The 6,744-nt window shown below is 56.9% G+C and overlaps 1 long non-coding RNA gene across 1 annotated transcript; it reads left to right on the forward strand.

The window, feature by feature from the left end:
• The first annotated feature begins 595 nt into the window (after positions 1-595).
• On the forward strand, positions 596-5,205 carry LOC142466560 (uncharacterized). The gene is made up of 2 exons (XR_012788183.1): positions 596-734; positions 4,699-5,205. It is a non-coding gene; the product is annotated as an uncharacterized LOC142466560 (long non-coding RNA).
• The last annotated feature ends 1,539 nt before the right edge of the window (positions 5,206-6,744 follow it).

Here is a 6,744-nt window from a genome sequence, read left to right on the forward strand (position 1 = left end):
AATGTGCGCTGCGTGCTAGAATGTGCACATGTAGCAAGACTTACTGTCTCCCAAGGGTTAGTGCTACGAGGGGTTCCCATTTATATGCATGGACCCCAGGGCAGGCCCATTGCGGGAGCCACCGTCCCCGGTGCCGCGGACTTTTTCTTGTTCGTCGGTGGCACCGAGGACGGCAAGTCTTGCCACAACTGTAAATGCCCACGCAAACAGTACAGAAATGGCACTGCTGGAGGAGGGTGACCGTATGATAGAGGTCGGATGGTTGGGTCTAACGGACCTGTTCTGTCCATGTCCCTAACGCAGGGATTTTCAACCGGGGTTCCAAGGTTCTGCAAGCACTCCTCCAGGGTTCCCGCGGGCACTCCTGCAGGGTTCCGCGGCTACCCCCTCCAGGGTTCCGCGGGCACTCCTCCAGGGTTCCGCGGCTAGCCCCTCCAGGGTTCCGCGGCTAGCCCCTCCAGGGTTCCGCGGCTAGCCCCTCCAGGGTTCCGCGGCTAGCCCCTCCAGGGTTCCGCGGCTAGCCCCTCCAGGGTTCCGCGGCTGACAGGGTGAGAGCTTGCACAACTGTCTCAGCGGCTCCCCAGCAGGTGGCTCCCCAGCTCCCCATGCAGCAGCAGTCCGCCGGTCTCTGAAATCCTCTCCCTCCTGTCGGTGGCGGAAGGTTTGTGTCCAACTTCCGCTGACCGGAGGAGGGAGCTGCGGAGTCCCCCGACCGGCGACCTCCTCACCCCAAGGTAAGATTGGGAGGAGGGTGTTAGGGTGAGTGGGACAGAGTGTGAGTGAGATGAAGAGAGAGGGATTGAGAGGTAGAGAACTAAGGGGAAGAGAGTGAGGGGAGACTGGTTGGGGGGGGAGGGGAGAGAAAGGGCAGACTAAAGGGGGAAGAGAGAATGGTAGAGTATAAGGGGGATGAAGAGCGGGGGGAAGTGCGAGGGGGAGTGTAAGGTGGGAGGGAGAGACTGGGAGATTGTAAGGGGGAGGGCGAGAGAGTAAGGGGGAGGGAGAGTGTAAGGGGGAGGGACAGAAGGAGAGTGTAAGGGGGAGGGGGGAGAGGGTAAGGAGGGGGGGAGAGGGTAAGGAGGGGGGGAGAGGGTAAGGGGGGGGGAGAGGGTAAGGGGGGGGAGAGGGTAAGGGGGGGGGAGAGGGTAAGGGGGGGGAGAGGGTAAGGGGGGGGAGAGGGTAAGGGGGGGGGGAGAGAAATGGGGAGAGTGTAAAGGAGGAAGAGAGGAGTGTAAGTGGGAAGAAAGAGGGGGAGTGTAGGGGGGAAGCGAGAGAGGGGGAAGTGTAAGGGGGAGTTTATGGGGGGGAAGAGTCAGTGTAAGGGGGGGAGAGAGTAAGGGGGAAAAGAGAGGGGGGTATAAGGGGGAAAATAGAGGGGGAGTGTAAGGAGGGGGAAAAGAGAGGGGGAGACAAAGGAGTGTAAAGGGGAAGAGAGAGCGGGGAGTGTAAGAGGGGGAAAGAGAGAGAGGGGGGAGAGAGAGAGGGGGGGGGAGTATAAGGAGGGAAGAGAGAGGGAGTGTAAGGCCGGGGCCATGGTAAAAAATACAGCGCTGAGCCAGGAAACTTACCTCCTGCATCCGGCATGTGTGGGGCTTTGGTAGACGCTTCCGCAGGCGTGCGGAGGCGTGCGGAGGCGTGTGGAATTGCAGCCGACAGATTCATTTAATTTTTCGCGCTGAGGGAAGCGGAGGGCCGGTCACGTAACCGGCAAAAGCCAATGGTCCTCCTTGACGTCGGCGCGATGACGTGGCGCGCTCGCTGACGCTCATGCCAGGACACAAAAAAGCTCCTGCTTGAGCAGCAGAGCGTCAGCGCGGTATTTTTTACCCTGGCCTAATTAAAGGGGGGAAAAGAGGAAGGGGAGAGGGTAAGGAGAGAAGGGGAGAGGGTAAGGAGAGAAGGGGAGAGGGTAAGGGGGGAGAAGAGAGATGGGGAGAGTGTAAAGGAGGAAGAGGGAGGAGTGTAAGGGTGAAGCGCAAGGGGGAGAGAGGGGGCATGTAAGGGGGAAGTGTAAGTGAGAGAGAGAGGGGGAGTTTATGGGGGGGAGAGAGAGTGAGTGTAAGGGGAGGGGGAGAGAGTGTAAGGGGGAAAAGAGAGAGGGGGAGAGAGAGTGAGTGTAAGGGGAGGGGGAGAGAGAGTATAAGGGGGAAAAGAGAGAGGGGGAGTGTAAGGGAAAAGGGGGGAGTGTATAGGGGAAGAGGGGGGGATAGTAAGAGGGGGAGAGAGAGAGAGACATGGAGTGTAAGGGGAGGAAAATATAGGGGGAGTATAAGGGGGGGGAGAGAAAGAGGGGAAGTGTAAGGGGGGAAGAGAGAGATGGGGAGTGTAAGGGGGAAGAGAGCGAAAGGGGGGAGTGTAAGGGGGGAAGAGAGGGGGAGTGTAAGGGCGGAAGAGAGGGGGAGTGTAAGGGGGAAGAGAGGGGGAGTGTAAGCGGGAGAGAGAGGTTATAAGGGGGGAGGGAGAGAGGGAGGAGTGTAAAGGGGGAAGAGAGAGGGGGAGTGTAAGGGGGAGGGAGCATGGGGGAAGAGCGAGAGGGGGGGAGTAAGGGGGAAGAGAGGGGGAGAGTAGGGGGGAAGAGAGAATGGAGGTGTGAGGGAGTGAAGAGGGAGAAGGGGGTGTAAGGTGGGAAGAGAGAAAGGGGGAGAGTGTAAGGGGGTGGAAGAGAGGGGAAGGGGGTGGAAGAGAGGGGGAGGGGGAGTGTGAGGGGGGAGTGTAAGGGGGAATAGAGGAGGGGGTTGTAGGGGGAGAGGGAGGGTGGAAGGGGGAGAGAGGGTATAAGGAGGGAGGGAGGAGTGTAAAGGAGGAAGAGAGAGGGGGAGTGTAAGGGAGGGAGAGCATGGGGGAAGAGAGTGGGGAAGAGTGAGGGGGAGAGTAAGGGGGAAGTGTAAGGGGGGGAAAGAGTGGGGTATAAGGAGGAAGTGTAAGGGGGAAGAGAGAGAATGGAGGTGTGAGACAGAGGGAAGAGGGAGAAGGGGGTGTAAGGTGGGAAGAGAGGGGGAGTGTGAGGGGGAATAGAGGAGGTGGTGGAAGGGGGAGAGAGAGGGTATAGGGGGAGGGAGAGAGGGAGGAGTGTAAAGGGGGAAGAGAGAGGGGGAGTGTAAGGGGGGAGGGAGAGGGGGAGAGAGGACGGAGAGCATGGAGGAAGAGCGAGAGGGGGTAGAGTAAGGGAGAAGAGAGGGGGAGAGGAGGGAGAGCATGGAGGAAGAGCGAGAGGGGGTAGAGTAAGGGAGAAGAGAGAGGGGGAGAGAGAGGAGGGAGAGCATGGATGAAGAGCGAGAGGGAGTAGAGTAAGGGGGAAGTGTAAGGGGGAAAGAGTGGGGTGTAAGGGGGAAGAGAGAGAGAGGGGAAGTGTAATGGGGAAGAGAGAGAATGGAGGTGTGAGAGGGAGTGAAAAGGGGAAGAGAGAAAAGGGGGTGTAAGGTGGGAAGAGAGAAAAGGGGGAGAGTGTAAGGGGGTGGAAGAGAAGGGGAGTGTGAGGGGGAATAGAGGATGCGGTTGTAGTGGGAGAGGGAGGGTGGAATGGGGAGAGAGAGGGGAGTGTAAGGGGGGAGAGAGAGGAGGAGTGTAAGGGGGGAGTGCAAGGGTGGGAGAGAGGGGAGTGAGACAGGTGGTGTAAGGGGGGGGAGAGGGGAGTGTAAGGGGGGGAGAAAGAGGGGGAAGAGAGAGCAAGAGAGAGGGAGTGTAGGGGGAAGAAGAGAGGGGGGTGTTAGGGTGAAGAGTGGGGGGGTTTGTAAGGGGGAAGAGAGGGGAGGGATTGTAAGGGGGGAGAGAGAGAGGGGGAGTGTAAAGGGGGAAGAGGAGGGAGAGTAAAGGGGGAAGAGAGAGGGGGACGTGTACGGGGGGAGAGGGGGAAGAGAGAGGAGGGAGTGTAAAGTGGGAAGAGAAAGAGGGGGAAGTGTAAGGGGGAAGAGAGGGGGAAGTGTAAGTGGGAGACGGGGGTGTAAGGGGGAGAGAGAGAAGGGGGAGTATAAAGGGGGAGAGAGACGGGGTTTAAGGGGGAAGAGAGAGACGGGTGTATGGGGGGGAAGAGAGATGGGGTGTATGGGGGGGAAGAGAGAGACGGGTGTAAGGGGGGGAAAGAGAAACGGGGGTGCAAGGGGGGGAAAGAGAGACGGGGGTGCAAGGGGGGAGAGAGACGGGGGTGCAAGGGGGGAGAGTGACGGGGTGCAAGGGGGAGAGAGACGGGGTGTAAGGGGGAGAGAGACGGGGTGTAAGGGGGAGAGAGACGGGGTGTAAGGGGGAGAGAGACAGGCGTGTAAGGGGGGAGAGACAGGCGTGTAAGGGGGGGAGAGACAGCCGTGTAAGGGGGGGGAGAGTGACTGGGGAAAGGGGAGGGAAGAGAGAGACGGGGGAGAGAGACAGGGGTGTAATGGGGGAAGAGAGAGAGACGGGGGCGTAAGGGGGGGGGGGGAATAGAGAGACGAGGTGTAAGAGACGGGATTGTAAGGGGAGGGAAGAGAGTGACATGGGTGTAAGGGAGGGAAGAGAGAGACAGGGGTGTAAAGGGGGGGGGGAGAGAGAGACAGGTGTAAGGGGGAGAGAGGCAGGGGTGTAAGGGGGGAAGAGAGACGGCGGTGTAATGGGGGGTAAGAGAGAGACGGGTGTACGGGAGGGTAAGACAGAGATGGGGAAGAGAGGGTTAGGGTTCCTTAAGATTTCACAATATAATGCTAGGGTTCCTTAACCCCCCCAAAAAAGTATGGACACCACCGCCCTAACGTATGGGAAGCACCGAGAGCCTCTGTGAGGATACGATGGCTCAGAGGGACACAGGAAGTTCACCCAGCACCGGCCACGTGGACTCATTCCCAACCTTTAAACCCTTCTACCGGCAACTAGCAGAGAGGAAAGAAAGGTCACCAGTGATAACTCCGCCGGAGGGGACCACGGCAGGGACCACGTGTCCGGTGTCACCAGAGCAGAGACCTCCACGTGTCAGGATGGAGAGGACGTGAAAACATTTCCACCCTGACCAATTTCCCCCCCAAACTCCTCTTTCCCGGGAGGACGTCCTGGGATCCTTATCAGCAGAGCGAACGGCCCGGTCACGCAATCGCTGCCAGAGCCAGCGGTGACAAAGCAGAAGCAAAGATTCCACAGCCGGGATCCACTAAACTCAGATAAGGGGCCAGAGGGCGCGACCCGGCGGGAAGTGCTGTGGGCTGGAATAGTGAGACTGCCGATAATATAAACCGCTCATCCTTACATTCTTCTTCTTTTAATTAACACGGTGCATGAGGATGAATGAATGCAAAGCAGGGCGTGATCAAAGAATCCTCCACTAGTTGCACTATGTTTCTTTATTGGGTATTTATTTGGACAAATTGTCCCAGCTTAATCCAATCATATGCAAACGGCCATCTACAGGCATACCCCGCTTTAAGGACACTCACTTTAAGTACACTCGCGAGTAAAGACATATGGCCCAATAGGCAAACGGCAGCTCACGCATGCGCCTGTCAGCACGTCCTGAACAGCAATACCGGCTCCCTACCTGTACCGAAGCTGTGCGCAAGCGGGGAGACTATAGAGCCTGTTACACATGCGTTAATTACGCCAGTTATGCACGTATGTAACGATTGCAGTACAGTACATGCATTGATAAGTGGGGAAAGGTAGTGCTTCACTTTAAGTACATTTTCGCTTTACATACATGCTCCGGTCCCATTGCGTACGTTAATGCAGGGTATGCCTGTGTTACATACATGCTCCGGTCCCATTGCGTACGTTAATGCAGGGTATGCCTGTACTGATTCTGAATCCGAAACCCAGGTTAAAATAAACACTAACATTTTATAACAGCAAGTTATTAGTGACTATTATTTAGTGTATATTGTTTAAAATCCCAATAGGAGTGTTGTAGACATGAAACTCTGTGTACTGTTGTTTAGACTTATTAACACATTCATGTGTGTGTCTAAGGTATAATTATTATCAGAGTCACTAATAACTTGATGTAATAAAATGTTATTGTTTTCCTTTTAAACCTGGGTTTCTGATTCAGAATCAATAGATACATAGAGGGCAACTAGGGGAGGATTCTTTTTTCGGACTTGAATAGTAGTTAACGTGGGGTTGAGGTCGGATACACTGCGCCTTGTATCACAACGCCACACACTGCGCGGGGCGTCTGCGTCACGGCGCAGCCTCGCTACAGCAAGTGAAGCAGGTGCGAAGTGTCCGCACACTCGGGCGGTCCTCACAGACGCACACGATGTGAAGGCAAAAGCGCCGATACCCTGCGGAGCTTGAAACCCACCGGGCAGAGCAAGACCCGGCAGTGACGGATGCGGAGTCAACCAATCGGAAGCTGCAATGTCACCTCGCGATGATGTCACAGCTTTCTATTGGCCGGCAGAGCGAGGTTGACCACCGCCGACCATGTTAATCCCAGGCAAGAATGGTCGGAAATAGATTTCATAAATAACCCTTTGGAGGTGATGGCGTCCGTCCGTCCAAGGGGCGCCCTGTGACCTCGTAGCTACGTCATTATAGCCCTGCTCGTTTCTCGCGGGGAGATCTAGCGCAGAACGCGGTCGCAAAGTGAAACCCGGGAGGAAGAGGACTCCTCCCCTTCTGTTCCGTCATCAGCGCCGGAGCGGTCACGTGACCGAGCGCCGGAAGGGGGCCACCGGACCTTGGCGTGGCCCGATCCGGCATTCAAGGGGTTAAACATATTTGACAAATCCGTGCCCGCGAGGCCTTGAAGGTGCTGGTACGCGCCACGGCCCGCGATTAAGCAGC

This window comes from Ascaphus truei, chromosome 15 (assembly GCF_040206685.1).
Source record: "Ascaphus truei isolate aAscTru1 chromosome 15, aAscTru1.hap1, whole genome shotgun sequence".
Lineage (NCBI taxonomy): Eukaryota > Metazoa > Chordata > Amphibia > Anura > Ascaphidae > Ascaphus > Ascaphus truei.